At 44.5% G+C, this 17,177-nt stretch overlaps 1 long non-coding RNA gene and 1 pseudogene across 1 annotated transcript; one reads left to right on the forward strand and one right to left on the reverse strand.

Moving 5' to 3' along the window:
- Nucleotides 1-310: 310 nt before the first annotated feature.
- LOC123059632 (uncharacterized) lies at nt 311-2,231 on the forward strand. Its single transcript, XR_006427516.1, has 3 exons — nt 311-616; nt 1,060-1,181; nt 1,271-2,231. It is a non-coding gene; the product is annotated as an uncharacterized lncRNA (long non-coding RNA).
- Nucleotides 2,232-13,201: 10,970 nt separating this feature from the next.
- On the reverse strand, nt 13,202-15,929 carry LOC123057349 (putative wall-associated receptor kinase-like 16; annotated as a pseudogene).
- Between the last annotated feature and the right edge of the window lie 1,248 nt (nt 15,930-17,177).

Raw genomic sequence — 17,177 nt, forward strand, 5'->3', positions numbered from 1 at the left:
CCCTTGAATACGAGCGCATGCGGAGCTTACAAAGGTGGAAACATAATCATGCATTATTGCATCAGTTTACAAAAGTAAAACCAAATCATCCATTATTATGGGCTTAACATAGGGAAACACTACTAGCAGCCGTCTGATAGCAGACGTTTACCAGACCATGCGCGGGTCGTTGATGTCTTTTTCATCTCACGGTTGAGATGGCCTCCTAAATCCTTTTATTCGTTTCCAAAATACACCATTATCTAGCCACATCATCACCCATAACTCCTCCCGTAATAATCTCACCTACCATAAACGCATCAGTCTCCTCGTCCTATCTCCATAACTACACCCGACAGCGTCAATCTCGTCGTCGCCCCTGTTCTCACCACCATGAACAGCCTCTGTCCATGCCCGTGAGACTAGCCATGCCGGTGCGCTGTCCCATCGTGTGGTTATGCCTGGCATTAGTTACGACGCGCACGACCAGCGAGCTCGCAGCCCCATCGCCGTCTCGGTCATCTACAATTGCTTCGAGCACCACGGCATCCAGTCCACCGCGGTAGATCTTCGTCTCGGTCACCGGATGTATCTGGCACGCGAGGAACATTGCTGGAGTCGCCCCCCTCATCTGCAGGTACCATCCTCATCTCACCTATGGATTGTGGGAGGTCTTGATATAGTTCTACTCCATTGTGTATCTGCATGACAGAATCATTGTCCTCATCCAACCTCTTGGTCCTGACTATCCTCATCATATAGAAAGTATGTTGATATTGCATCCATACCATGCTTCCTGCTTTTCATGATTCGTACATATAGGATTACAACGTCAGTCCTTACAGTTTACTTCATATTTACCACGCCAAGGCTTCTACACTAGGCCAGTTTGCTTCATACATATCAATCTTGTGCTTCTACATTGTGTTTAGTTTTTCTTTGGCTCTATGCCCTGCATGTACTTGTAGGCTCCATGTTTTTTACTTAGTCGACAGCCAAATCATGCTTCCTAAAACGTATATTATGGACAAGCTGCATGTGCCACCCCCTTCCTTATCTTAACACAAAGTTCCTTCCTAGCTCGAGCTCGGCGGTCCCTCCTATCTAGACCGTTGGCTTGCTATGCGATTTGTGCAGGAAAGGAGCGGCACGAGTGCGCAGCGGTTGCATGCAGCGTCATTTGCAGGCGCTGCCGTGCGCAGGTAAACAGTAATCAAACCTAGGTATAGCCCTGTATGCTAGTACTTGTGGGTCCTAGCGCATCTGACTCCCCTCTGTTCTGTCTTATCAGCCGCCCCTCGTCTCCCATCCGCATCTCACCCCGGCGCTGATGGAATCCTCTGCCTCGGTGGTGTCTCCACCTATTTAACTGTTGAAAGAAGCTAGGTCGCTGAGTTTGAGATCCATAGTGTATACGAGGAGATGGAAAGGAAGACAAAAGAGGATGCCAGATTATAACATACCTCTGATCCAGGCAGATGGAGACGGACGTCATTGCGGATGGATCTGGAGGCGCCGCAATCAAAATCTGTTCGGCCGCTGCCGCTATCGCCATGATGGGCTCCTCTGCCTCGTTGGTGTCTCCACCTCTTTTCCTGTTGAAAGAAGCGAGCTCGCTGCTCTCCAGATCCATGGTGCTGCAAGCAGATACAAAAGAGGAGAAAGAGGATGCCAGAGTAAAACAGCTATGCGTTGCCTGATAGAAGGAACGAGATTACACGCGTCGTACTTGCACAGAGGAGTCGTCCAGTCCTGTTGGTTGTCCGTCGTTCAGTGGAACGCATAGCTGTTTGATGGGCCTAGTCACGTGGGGCCCTTCACGTCTTGTCTAGTAGCCTACTAGGCCCATCAAATTTGAATCTTTTGCAGCCTCCCGCCAGAGTATTAGGGCTTGATTCCCGTGGCAGAGCTGCTGTTATTCAAACACTAGATGACCCGTTGCGCCAATGGCGCAAAGGCCGAATGTAAGCTAATCGATGTGAGAGTATGCTCTAACATATTATTGTTCAAAAAGAATAGCTTATATACATTGGTTGAATGTGTACAGGATCGATTGGAAAATCTTAATATGAGCTTGTAAGGGTGTGTTTGGTTCAGGAACAAAGTGTAATGGAATGTCATGGTTCCGTTCCATAGAAATGGAATGGTTCCGTCTCTGTGTTTGGTATAAGAATGTAGTGGAATGGAACGGTTACGTCTCCATGTTTGGTTGGTGGAATGGTATGGAATGAAAATTGTTCAAATTGGTGTTTGCTTTTCTGGTATCATACGCAACATTGATAATATGTTCCTGAGCTTTCTTTTCTAATTCCAAAATAACATTTTCTTTGTCTTTTCATCATCGAGGAAAACAAGTCAGGTGCCTCCACCAAAGTGAAAACATCCCTCGATTCTCCTATCTCGCCTCGCCCGGCATACATGAAGATCACACTGTTCTAGACATTCACATCAGATTATCAGAACCATATCCAGTTTTGAGGATCGTTGCTTACATGGATTAGCCAATTGAACCTTCCTGAATTCTTCTAAGCTCGCCATGGCTGCCGCCTGGAATCAGGCGCCCTTCTTCCCGGCCTTGGCCATGGGCCCGCTGGTGCCACCAGCGTCAGCCGCCACCCTCTCCAACTACCCGCCGAGCACTGGATGCCACTGCTCGTCTTCCCAGCGTGAGCCCCGCTGCCCACTGCCGCCCGTCTTCTCGGCCGTGAGCCGTGCACCCGCCGCCCGTCAGCCGATTCAGGATGAGGCGAGGGAGAGGACCGGCCGGCGGCGCGGATCTAGGAGAGGACCGGCCGGCGGCTTGGATCAGGAGGGATGGATCGAGGGGGCTTCGTGCAAGTGGAGTACGACGTGCGAGATAGAGAGGGACGAGCGCTGAGCACGGTTCCGCGTGGTCCGCTCGATTTGGAGAAACCGCTCAGTTCCGGATCTCAGCGGAATATTCGCTCGATGGGAACGAGTGGGTTCCGTCCCAGTTACCAACTGAACGCTAGAACGTGGCCCAGGAACGAGTCCGACCCATTATATTCCGGTTGGTTCCTGAAACCAAACACATCCTAAGTGCTGCAGATATGATCACAGGGAATGTTTGATGCAAACATTAGTGTGAAAGCATGGATAAAAGGAAAGGTTGTTTTCTTCGGTCATAGTGTTGTGAAACAATAGTAGAAGAGGAGACCTTCACATATATACAATAAGCGATGGTAAACCGCTCTTGACTATACAGACAACAATAAAATCTAAAGATCGTAAACTACATCATAGACTACTTTTCACCATAGAGGCAGCAAGGGAGGACTAAAGTCTATACATATCTTGCTGGGAGTAGTCCAAAATGGGAAAGATGCTGGTCTGATAGATATGAAACAAAAGGTGGTTGTTGCGGTAACCGATGAAGCACGATATCCAGGATACATTCAGCAAAGTTTACCAGAAACTGTTGCTGGTTGCTTCAAGGCGCTGCTCAAACTTCATAGCAATGTAGCGTAGCCTTTGCGTCAGTCCTTCGATGCTTGCAAGAGCTGTTTTCATAACTCCTTTGGTGTTGTCCTGACCTTTAAGGTGGCGAGCAGCTGTTGTGTTTTCTATCTGGGTAGAATATGAGTTCATGTACCTGACAGCGTAGTAGCATGTTTTGCGCAGCTTCTTGATTGTCTCATTCGATGAAGTCAACCATTTGACCAGGTGCGTCACTTGATTTTCTAGCCTCTTGACATGGGTGTAGTGGTAGCCTCTCATTTCTTTGCCATATGCAATCTCCATGAATCTAATAGCCTCCATAGCAGCACTGACTTCTGCATCTTCATAGCTATTTAAGATTGCACCTGGTATAGAACTCGGGACAAGTGAACCATCTAGCAATTCCAAAGTAGAAATGAAAGTCACTGTCACACGATTCTTTCCGCCTGGGTATATTTTGTGCTGGTAAGTTGCAGGGGGCAGCTTTAGAGCTTGCAGCATGAGGCCAAAGATGTGAGCATAAGGAATCACTATCAGGTAGTCATTATCCTGTAGGGACAAAGCGAGGGTAAATTTTCTTTCTCACAAAATAATAGCTGAACCAATAGATGAGAAGTGCTAAAAGCTGCTAGCCTAATTAACCTAATAGCGGAACATTAAGCCCTCAATTTAGCAAATAATTGAAGATTTACCGCAACCATATAGATCTAATAGCAGCAGTCTTAACCAATGACAATAAATAAACTACCACTATTTTCTCCCGTAAATAAACTGCAAATAATTAACATAAGCATTAAATCGGTCACCCTAATTAACTTAATAGGTTAACACTTATCTCTCTAATGAAATAAATAACATCATGCATCACCGCAAGACAGTATAAATTTCACTCAAAATCTAATCAAAACTGCATCTTGTGCCATTTATGACACTTGGATCAACATTTAAGGGAATAACAATAGATCATTGTCAAGTGGGAATGTTTTACTGAATTTCAACTTATATGATAAAATTATTAGGCAAGCTTTGAAAATAAGTTTATAAGCTTTCAGAATCCTATCCGCAAACACATGACAGTTCCCTTGGAGGTATATACTTATTTCTCCATATGTCATTATTTCAAGACAAAGCATGTTATTCACACCCACTTAGAATCATAATTTCCAGTAAACTTTCCATACAGCAATATCAATAAAAAGGCTTCTGTTCTTTACCTTTGATAGAAGAGGCAACTGGCTGAGGCTGCCCTAGCATGAGGTCAAACTGTCGATTGCAGAGCTGAAGCGCTATTGAAAGTAATTACATCACCTGCTCGATGTACAAAATAACCATTATATCATATATCATATTTTACGGTTAAAACTGCAAAAGGAGTAGAGAACGGCAAAAGGGAACTACACAATTTAGTCAACAAACTAAGTTTAGAGGCGCAAATGTATGATGGAGCGCACGAATTCCTTTCGCTGGTCTCCGTGTGAATTACGTAGCCTGACAACTAAATTTCAAATCATGGCATGATGGCAAGCAAGGAAAAGGTGCCAATTCACCACCACTACCAAATTCCTCCACATCCAGCTAACTTTTATGGCTTCATGCCAACATTGGCCAACTCCTTTAACATGTAGTAGAAACAAATGATTTAATTTATATCATACAGTAAAATCTTCCCTCAAGTCTGAAAGTACCACAGACCCTGATGTAAGGAGCAGAATAAATTTAAACCATCAGGCGCATTGTTTCTAAAACCAGGGCCAACCTCTCAAATCTCTATATGGTGTTCTTGTCCCCGAGAAATAGAAAAGCGAGTTATATACAAGGAAAATGTACCAAAAGCAAGGTGAGTTAGTTGTTTCAAACATGCAGTCCTTGCTAAACATTTAGCCGAAAGAAGTAGAATAACTAACCCATCACTAACGCTTAAGTACAGTATCTGATTTTTTTTCTGGCCATGCAAACATGTAAATATTTGGCAGATATGTAGACTAAAGTGTCAACTAAAAAACACTGACCGCAATTGGAAGAAACATAATCAGTCTAGAATAAGCATTTGTAGCTAGATAAATTACTTATTTCAAGTTGACTGCTATTTCTTTTAGGAAGCAAATCATGGCAGGAAGTCAACTATAAAATGGCAAGAAGATGATTGTCCAACAGTTTTTCCTCTGGTTGATTTCGGGTAAAACAGAGAGGCCATACCAGCTGCACTTCCTCATTTGTAAATTCCCGACGCTTGTTCTTGTTTTGATTCATTTAGGCTGGCTATCTTCTTGCTGCTTGAACCACAAGTTCTTTTATCTTTCTTGAGACCTCTACATAGATAGAGGAAAATCAAGAAGATGAAAATTCCATTCAAGATCAAAATATCGACCTTCACTATCACCTCCAGCTCATACAAAATTAGCGACATCAAGAGACAACAAATTATAAATCAAATTAAATATTTGCACAATTCAAATATCTGCACAGAAATCTACAAGCAAACAAACAACCCCATGGATCTTTCATTGTACAAAGGCATCTCAATATACACTCAGAGCTTGATAATAGAAACGAGGCATAGTTATTTTAGTCTGCCAAGCATTTTGTGCCTACCGCAATCATGAAGTATACTGTGTAACTAACCTAATCGTTTTCTCATTGTTACCCAAGAAGGAAGAACTACCTAAATAACTGAGAGGAGGGCAGTGAGGAGGATGGCTTGGGTACTGATTCAAACTAACAACCGATAGATCGGGTTTCACATTAACATAAAACAACAACACATTTATCATCAAGTGCTAAGCTATCATCATTCAAATGCATGTAATTTCTGGTTTTACGTGGACATACCGAACGAAGCAATGGGAAAACATAGAGATTAGAATAGCAGTCCATGTAGCAGACAAAGTCAAAATAGCAACAATTTCGATCGCTTCTAGGACTATTAGCAGTGGGCCATGCACTTGCAGGTCCCGTTGCCATTAAAATGGAATCAGGTTACCCCCATGGTAGCACATTTAAAAGGTGCCGAAATCTAAACAGAAATAGAATAGCCAGGAAAACAGATCAAGTTACTCAATGGCCGCACGCACACGCATCAAAAGGTGCGGAAACCTAAACAGAAACATAAACATATATTAACCGAATTGATCAAACCTAGCTATCCGATCCAGGCCAACCAATGGCATCACATATATATCGACCGAAATGCATTGGGCCATTGCAAATCTGAATGGAGGATCAATACACAAGTTTATGATTATGGATAGGTTCGCGTTGTTTAGAGATGCGGGTTGCAGGCTATATCCATGCCAAGACAGTACCTTGTATGTATAGGACTGAAGGATAATATTTTTAAGAATCTGAATCTAACTTCCATTTAACAGAAATCATAGCATCTATACTGTGTAGAGGGTTCAGATATATATTTGTTCACCAAGCTTCTTTATTATGTCCATCTCTTTTTCTAGTTGCAATATAACACAAGGAGGCATTGTTAGTCCGAAACCAGACTGTACGCGAATTTGGGCGCATTAATTTCACAAGCCAGGGAAATAATGTACTTCCCAAGACATACCATAGCTTATTCCTCTTATTTCTTTCTCAGACATGCACACATCAAATTAGAGGAATTTTAGGGAAATAAATGAAAGCTTGATGCGAGACAGGAATGGGCAAGCATATGGGAAACGAGCACTTGCAAGCATATTCTTACTTTATGAGCACCGCTAACAAGCCCTGGAGGCTCGGGGTGACATGAGGCGCCGCATCTGGTCGATCACAATGACCATCTGAATGTCGAACACCATGTCAGCTTCCTCTGCTCTAACCTAGTGGTCTGGCAGCATCGGATGCCACCAAAGCTGATCCCTGCATACCAGGACACCAAAATTATAATATGAGAAGATAGCATAGGAAGAGCAAAAAAATTTGTTTAGTCATCCCACAAAGCTACTAAATTCCTTGGCTCAGTTAAGGTGCTTTTCAACACCATCACGGAACCGGGAGTAAACTGCGCACATCTCAGCAGCTGCCACACACTGGTGCCAGACACGCGACAACAGCGGCGAGGAGGCCGGCGGCATACTCGGACGTTCAAAGCTGTTCAAAGCTCCTCAGGTTGTCTATCTATCTCAAATTCCTCTCTCTTTTACCAAAAGTTAGACACGGTCGAAAACTCAAAGAAACAAAATTCTTCTGGTTGTGTATCTCTCAGATTCCTCTCTATTTTCTTTAAAATTAGATGCGGTGGAGACGGAAAAGAAATTAACTTTGTGCACTATTTATACACACTGGGAGGAGAAAATATATGGAAGAAGTAAAACCAATTAGAGTAGTATCTAGGTTTATAAATATGCAAAATTGTCGAGCATGAATTTCCCTTTTACACTTCGTCTAGCAGATTAAGTATATAACAAATCAAACAGTAAATATGTGAGCTCAATGTCGCTTGTTGGCAAGTAAACAGAAGGCAACCAAAACTGAAGATATACATGTTCTGGATAGGACAATGGTTGCTTCTGTTTGTTGCTGGCCCTCTTCTGTCCAAGGCTACCAATCGTATGGTCAGCAACTAAAACAACCATGAATTAAGAAATTAATTAACTGTAATTAACAAAAATAGACTTCACATGTGAATCCAAAATGGCAATGAACACGAACCCTAACGGTGCATCACCAGAAAATAATGTTAGGAAGGATGGACGTTTCGGGAGTTACCGGTCTGGCGCCTTAGGAGGAGGCTACCTTCCGGAGTCCGTCCTCTTGGTGATGAAGCTGACGCCGATGAAGCTGAGAATGAAATTCTGTCCAACATAGTACAACCTCCTTTAATATTTTTATAGGATTCGATATAGAAGAGGAATTCAGACAAATTATATGTGTATAAGCATCTACAGAAACATATCTACAACTATCATGTTGAAAGTTTATTTTAATTCAACCTCTAACAGGCCGTAAACTGGCAAATGAAAAAACTGCGCTCAGGATAATAACTTCCTGGACAGCACATTAAATTGATGGCTGCTCTGAAACTGCCTGGCCAAAAAGCACAAACAAATACTCTTTGGAAAGCTTGAGACCTACACTACAACTTATATTTGGAGACTTGAAATTATGGACTGATCAGCCCAGAATTGGCCCAAACAGCACTATCCAAAAACACCAATTCCTCTAACTGAACCAAACTATTCCTCTAATTATGTACAGCAGGGGCAGCAGTGCTAAATGCTTTCTTCTCTACAGATTCTTATAGCAACATAGAAATAAGTGCCTTTCATTGAGCTTTTCAATTCAGCACACATGAGCAATTAACTTTCAAAATCCTAGAATAACAGAGGCATAGGTAAGAAACACCAACCTGCAATAGATGTTGCATAGAGAACTTTTCAGTTCAGCACACATGAGTATTTAACTTGCAAAATCCTAGAATAATACATGCATAGGTAGCTGCAGTGAGAAGGAGAGGACACCAACCTGCAATGATGTTGGATAGAGAAAATAAACTCTCAGCAGGAGCATATCCGCAAGCCAAACGGGAATAACTAAAAGTAGCAATGTGTGAAACATAACAGAGAAAGTCCAATCACTAAGTTTCATAAGAACACCGACGACAAAGGAATATTGTGAGAGATTGATCTTGGCTTACCTTCTGCCAAGGACGACGTCGACGGCACCGTCGACGACCGCTTCGCCAGCAGTGCACCAGCATCGCGCCTGCTTCAGCAGCTGCTCCTCTCATCCCCGGCGGCGCCACAAAGAGAAAAAAATGAAAAAGAGAAATCAGGAGAAGAAGCAGAGCAACGAAGAGGAGAAGAGGCAGCAATGATGAAATAATGAAACGGGAGATGTGGAGATGCAGCCCGCACAGGAGCATGGTGGCTAGTTTTACCTCATACTCTTATCCCTTGGTCAGGCAGCGCTCGATCTAGAAGCACGGCACGCAGCGGCAACGGAGTTCTTCACCAATCCTCGCCTCCCTCTCTCTCCTGCAGATCGAATCCAGCACCGCCGCCGTCGCCGGCCAGCTCATGGAGTCCAGCCACCGCCGCCGTCGCCGGCCAGCTCATGGAGTCCAGCCACCGCCGCTCCCGATCGAGGCCGCACTCCTCGGCTCGAGGTCCTCAGGCTGAGGCCGGATCAAGGCCATGCTCGTCGAGGCCGGCCAGGCGGGGGAGCCCGTCCCGCGCGAACCCAGAGCTGACGGTGGAGACGGGTTCGCCCTCGAAGCGCTTGGCCACGGAAGCCTGCGCCCGAGCGATGGGAAGGCCAGGAGGAGGAAGAGGCGAGGCGGTGGAGGAGTAGCAGTTGGCGGCGGGGCTCCTAGGGCGCAGGAGGAGGAGGTGGGAGGGAGTCGCGGCGGACGAAGGAGGGAGGAGCGAGGGGCGCGGACGAGGGAGGGAGGAGCGAGGGGCGCGGGGCTGTGGATTGGGGCTAGGGTTCGATGCGGTGCGGTGTTTTTTTCCTTCGCGTGGTGTGCTGCATCCCCATGCGCGGCGTGGTGCGGTGGTCTTTTTTCCCTCGCGTGGTACCGTGCGCTCGAGGCCTTCGTTGTGACTACCACTCTAGGAGGCTTTATATGTTAGATGTGAACGTATATGAGGAAAAAGATTCTCTATTGCATGGTCCTGATAGAGAGTACCGTGGAGCTCAAGCTACACAAATCTACTCTCCTATCTTAATTTGAACGATTGTGCAGAGATCTTTTGTATCTCCCTGTTATATAATATGCTTCGACTATGTAGAAGTCATATTGAGATTGCAAGAATACGATGCATCCAATTTTCATGCTTCATTTGTCTCATACATGTGTTTATTCATAATGCACAGTCAGGTTCATACACACGATAGTTATGCTTCTTCTCTATGTGCGGTTTGGTTTGTTACTTCACACTTATGCTTCTACATTATGTGCAGTTGGCTTCATTTTCATGCTTCGTATTGTTTCATAGACGTCATGCTTGTATCCAAATCAAACTACTCATGCTTCCTAAATTTTGACAGGGCTAACATGAGACGATGATCGTGCTTTACCGTCTGTGTGCATGCCACGATCATCGATGTTGGTCATGGAGTCCAACGTGAGATCAAGCATCTCAATGACCAATGTTTTGTCATCATTTGGAAGCAACCTAGCAAGCCACACAATCGGTTCTCTAATTAAGGTCAAGGGTGTCGTCCCCTCGATGGTGTGGTCCTCGCTGCTCCTCACCGGATTCTCGTGGCTCGTGATGTCAATACTCACAGATTTGTGAAACAAAAGGAAGTCATCGAGGCTTGGTCGGAAGCGGTGGATGGAGCAGAGGACTATGAATTATGTAGCATGGTTTGTAGTGTTGTAAGCATGATTTTCATATGATGAAAGCAATTTGAGCACATTTGTATTCCTTGGAATCAGATTCCTAATATGCTTAAAGCATGTGTTATGACTTATGCGTACATGTGATAATAGTTCTTTTTTATAGAAAGGAGATTGTATTTGGGTAGAGCAATCCTCTAGTTGGTTGATTCAGATTTTGTGTACAGTAGAAATATTGTCCGAAACATAAGTTCCATTTTGGAAGCATATTTGGGTAGAGCAATCCCCTTTTGGAAGCAAATTTTCCATTCGGTGTACAGATATGATAGTAATTTTGGGACGGAAGTAGTAGTTGTTATGCTTTCTACTCGTAATATGTTTCAACTGCCTATTAATATTGCATCCAATATTGCTCTTGTTTGCTTCCTGCGAACAAGAATGATACATTGTACATTGTACTGAATATAGTTTTTGGTACAACATTAGTGCATTATAAGCAGGAATGGCATGTGAGCAAGCATGTGACCTTTTTATTCTACCGAAGCATCAAAAATCTTTATTAAACATGTGAGGAAGCATGTGCCATCTGTGATCCTTTGGTACTGAAGCATCGAATGACAAAGTAGGCGAGCATTATACGTACGTTATGCATGAAGCAACTAAGTGCCACATATAATTTGTTAATATCCATGGTAATATCGTTGACACTGGAAAATGTTTCAAACAAGTTTGCATTATATTTCCATGAAACAACAAAAATATTTCCATGGATCAGAAAAAGTTTGCATTATTTGAGATCCGATATGATGCTTCCATGATGTGTGAGAAATGTTGCATAAATCTACCTACCATGTTTCGTTCGAATGGGGGAAATGCTTTCGTCAAAACAGATACAAACCAGGGATCAGTTCCCTAAAAATTTGGAAAATTTTATTATTCTATCATACATGCTATAAACAGATCGAAGCATATTCTGGCATACTCTGGACACTAACTAGATCGAAGCAATTGGCAGTTGGCGTGGAAGCAAAATTATACAGAGACCAAAGCAAATAATTTCTAACGGAAATATTAACGCCCACACGTGTGGGCGTTTGCATTTCGCCCACATGCGTGGATCCGCGTCCGTTTGTGAGCGCACGAATCTTGGCATGTTTCTAGTGCCACGTAGGACTGGCCTGATGTGTGGGCGTTCAGCCGGTCGCCCACACGGCCGTTTCACCACACAGGAGGGGCTGGTGTGTGGGCGTTCAGCAGTTCACCCACACGCCACTTTGCACGCACACACAAGGGCTAGTGTGTGGGCATTTGCCATCTTGCCCACACGTCCGTCTCCTCTCCCACACCCAAGCTGCTAGTTGCCATGTGTTTTGCAGTGCACATGGCAACTGCCCCTAGTGTGCTTTTATAAGCAGGTGGCAACTCTCTTTTTTTACCCGAGTTTGCCATGTGTTTTGCAGGGTACACGGCAACTGCCTAATGTGCACGTAAGCAGATGGCAACTCTCTTTTACCGAGTTGCCATATGTTTTTGCATGGTATATGGCAACTGTCCTAACGTGCATGTACATGGCAACTGCCCTAATGTGCACGTAAGCAGATGGCAACTCTTCCTTTTTACATGGCAACTGCCCTAGCATGCTTGTGAGCACATGGCAACTCTCTCAACTGCCTAGTGTTAGTATGTGGCAACTCCTAAAGTTATGAAATCATGGCAACTACATTAGATCAGACCATACATGGCAACTGCAGTTGAGCAACCATGGCAACTGCAGTTGTCCGACATGGCAACCGTAGTTCAGCGACATGGCAACTGCAGTTAAACAAACATGGACGAGGGTCTGGACCATGGCAACTGCGGACGTGCGGTGACCGTCACGCGTGGCATGCAGGACCAGCAGGTACGAGGCCTGACATACGGGTGTGTGGGTGTTATCAACTTCGCCCACACGCACGCGTGCGAGAGGGGTCGGGAGGGAAAAAAAAGAGGCATGTGGGCGCTAGTTGTTTTGCCCACACGTAGGTGTGTGGGCTGTTTCTCTTATACACCACACAAAATGTGTGGGCGGACTCCCTAACGCCCACACGTGTGGAACTTATCGGCGTCCATTTCTAATTCAGAAGATCATATCTAGTACTACAAGGCAACTAAAGTTTCACCGGAAATAAGGTTCCTCGCGGTTGGAAACTAGTCTTTTTATAGAAGCAAATTGCATGCATGGAAGCACATAGTATGGCGCCTAATTAATGCCAATTAATATGATATCCGTGATTAGTAATACTAGTAGGAAACAAATTAATCATAGTTATTGCAAAATCCGCATGCAACTAAACTAACGGATGCACTTTTCAAGGAAGCAATCCAACTAATCACGCGTGGGGCTATACTACCAGATCTGGTGGCCATCATCCGACGGTCCATGACTAGTCTGATACTTGGCAAAGGATCAGTAGTCTGATCCCTAGTGGTCTCCTTTAACATATGCATCTAGCGTGGAAGGCTAGCAGATGCCATGAACTCTACCTCCAAGCTGTAACAGCCTCCGGACTGTACGTCGGCTTTGACGTCCAATATCGTCACAGAAGATTGATGATCAGCTCCAGATCTTCGAGTTAACCAACTTGGTTGTATTTGCTCTTCATTTCTAAGGTTTGCTTGATATGAGTTCACCAACTTTGCTCGTAGGGTCTGCAGTTCGGTCTCCACTTGTTTCATGGTGGGTCTTTCTTCACCACACAGTCTTAAGCATCGCTCTGCAAGACAGGCGACACCGTTGATCTCTTCCTCGGTTGCCTCCTCCAAGACCTGAGAATTAACAATACCTGTGATTCTCCCCTCATTGAACTCCTGGAGAAAATAATTTGACAAATTCTTAATTGTGCCTGATTCACTTGTAAAAACAGGCTTCTTTCTGAGAAGCAACTCCACTAGTACCATACCAAAACTGTACATGTTGCTCTTCCCGTTCAACTTCCTGGTATGGAAATACTCTGGATCTAAGTACCCAAATGTACCTTGCACATTCATGACAATGTGTGTTTGATTGATCAGAACCAATCTGGATGCGCCAAAATCGGAAACTTTAGCTGTGTAGTTCCCATCCAAGAGTATATTGGAGCACTTCACGTCACGATGGAAGATTGATATTGAAGCTGAAGAGTGGAGATAAAACAGAGCACCTGCTGTTTACAGGGCAATCCTTAAGTAATCACCCCAAGACAAAGAAAGATCATTACTTACATCTGCATGAAGAACTTCAGACAGTGAGCCACTGGATACATAATCATAAACCAGCAGTGGAACCTCGGTTTTGAGACAACATACAAATTGCTTCACAATATTTCTGTGATTTATCTCAGAGAGGACTGCGACCTCATTAATGAACTGACTGATCTCACACTCCTCAATGAACTTAGACTTTTTTATTGCAACAACACGCTGATCGGATAATATGCCTTTGTAAACCATGCCATGACCCCCACGGCCAATGATACGTGTAGGATCAGAGTTATTGGTTGCCTTCTCCAGCTCTTCTAACGAGAAAATCTTTGTATTCTCGTTTGCACTTTTATCAGATGATATCAATCTTTCTAGGAGAAAACCTTGGTTCTTCCGGAAATAGTTCTTGCATAGTCGCTTTTGAACATTTATTTTCCATCTACGAGTGAGAAGCACTACACTGAAGCTCAAAAGTAGAACACCAAAACCACATGGCAGCCCAATAATTACACCTGCAGGCATTAAGCTATTTTAAGTTTCTGTTCTATCTATAAAAAATGTAATAATTATAGTCTTACATAAGAGCAGAGACTGTTGTCTCTTAGTGCACTGCATTTTTAATGGATCATACTCAGTCTTGTGAGGACATTCTGTACAACTAAAGCTTCCGTTGGTATTATGGCAGGTCCCTTTACAATTGCCCGGTTCAAGGCATTCATTAATATCCGAAATTAACAAAATACGGATAAGATGCATAGAAAAATCTACAACACAGAAATCAGAAGATTATACTTCATTTAGTTAACATGAAACAATATCTAAGTACGTGAAGCCTACATGAATGATAAAACAAACTACAAGTAGCAACTGTTTAACGTAACCAGCATAGACTCTATCAACAGAATTGAAGTCTTTAACACTTAGTTTCACACACTTGCTGTTGGTACTCACGCAAGCATATCCAGACCTATTCTGTTGGGCCTGTGAAAAACTTAGATTAGCACTAACCCATTGCACAGAGGAGAATGACCCAGAACAGGAAAAAAGATTAAACTTTCAGATATGATATATCTCCCTAGTAGGTCAGAACGGGTGGCGTTAACGGTCCCTTCGTCAATACTTATGTCAATGAGAGGGTTTTTTCCTCGGACCGAAATTCCAGTTACCGACAAGAAACCGGAAATTTCAGTGATCTCCAAAATAAATCCGGAATTCTCGAGATTTTCCGAAAACCGGCTTTTCCGCCCACTCCCCCCTCCCCAAAAAAAACCTTAGTCAATGATGACATGTTTCTCCTCCCCCATGAGGGCAGCTGATAATGTCATATTTGTGCAGTTCAGGAACTTTTTCCGTGCAAAGAACAGAAATTGCACACTAGTGTTACCACACCAACGGGTACAATCAGCCCCTCCTAGGATTTAACTTATACCCTAGTTTGATCAGTGATAGGTTAGCATGTATCAATGCCCAAAATACCTAATAACTGTGCGTTTGGTCGCTAGATCAGGAAAAGAGAAGTCACCTGAGCAACCATCTTAGTGTAGGGATTGCCTTCATAGTAAGCCCTGCACTCGCAGCTGTAGCCATGGTTTCCGTCGATGCACTCGGCATGCTCGCTGATACAAGCATAGTTTTTCCTGTTTTTCTCGGCAGCAATGCAGTTGGATTGGCCAACTATCTGCCACGATAGCGTGAAGTTAGTTAGCACATCACTAGTTGTGCTGATTCTATCCCACAGTTGGGAGGTCTTGTTAGCAATAGCAAAGGCGTCCAGATGTACACGACAACATCCAAAGCCATTACAGTCGTGCATAGCTTCCATCTCGGTGATTTCTGGATCTGGGCACACCATGGCACAGATTGACTGGGTGGCATACTCTTTGACAGAGTACACATCCAGGTCGCAGCCGGTGATCTTTAGAGCAATGTCATGAAGATGGAAGGACCTCCCCGGCGGCTTAAAAGACAAGTTGTAGACACTGACACCAGATTTCATGGCGATGGTATGCGCCCAGTTCCCCTCAGGGCTATGCTGGCCTGTTACAACTCGGGATGCCAGAGTTGTTGGGGGCTGGTACGGTCTGCATACGACTAGAAACCCAATCTCTAGTTAGGCCAGAATGCAGGCCCGTACGATCCAGTAGGCCCCACAGGGCGGAAGACTTGCAATAGGCCCACAAAGGCCTGCTTAGAGAGGAGCTCGACACGGTAGTCGCGGCGGGGCTTATAAACCGGTGCGAGCTCCTCTCAACTAGCAAGGTGGGACTAAACATTGTGCACTGCGGGTGGCAGCGCACCACCTTTAGTACCGGTTGGTGGCTCCAACCGGTACTAAAGACCCCCCCCCCTTTAGTACCGGTTGGAGCCACCAACCCGTACTAAAGGAAACCACCTCTTTAGTACCGGTTCGTGGCACGAACCGGTACTAAAGGTTCGCCACGAACCGGTACTAATGAGCGCCGCCCGCCTGGCCATTGGAACCGGCACTAATGGTCACATTTGTGCCGGTTCAATTACAAACCGGGACTAATGAGTTTCATATTAGACCCTTTTTCTACTAGTGAAGATGCCCATCATCGATCTACAGTTCTACACTACACCTTGCACTAGAGAAATTCAGGTCAGGCAGGAGTGGCCTCTCTTGTAGTTGTACGTACCACTTTCATGATTGCCTTCCTTATTTCATATATATACCAATGGTTACGAACATACAGTTGACCCAAGGATGACTGGAACAGGATTCGTGTGGATGTGTGCTCAATATACAATGTGAAGAAGATGACCATGACCTCATACTCCATGCCGCAGAAAGACCTCAGTAAGTCAGTCCAGGGCCAATCTCTGTCTATTCCTAACAAAACCACGTTACACACTTCCCGTGCGGATTTTGTGGGTTTCCAAAGGTCGTTTCCTCTGCACAAAGAGAGGAAACAAATGAACATGCAAACTTGCATCATGTAAATGGCGAACCTCACAAAAAACTCAACTGGTTGGGATTTGGGAATGGCATCTTCAGTCTCCAACTCCACGGATAGCTTGCAACCGAGCTATGTGAATCCATCACCAAGAGCACGGCAGCAGTAAAAATTCAGAACATACAGTAGTTATACCTATCGCCAAGGGTTCATGTGGATGTGGTGTGTGCTTTGGTGACATGTGAGAGCAGATGATGACCCTCGTACATCCCCATGTGGATGTGGCAGTGGTTGTTAGCATCAAGCCATGCCCCGTGATGGTGGCGACC

This window comes from Triticum aestivum, chromosome 3A, assembly GCF_018294505.1.
Source record: "Triticum aestivum cultivar Chinese Spring chromosome 3A, IWGSC CS RefSeq v2.1, whole genome shotgun sequence".
Taxonomy (NCBI): Eukaryota; Viridiplantae; Streptophyta; class Magnoliopsida; order Poales; family Poaceae; genus Triticum; species Triticum aestivum.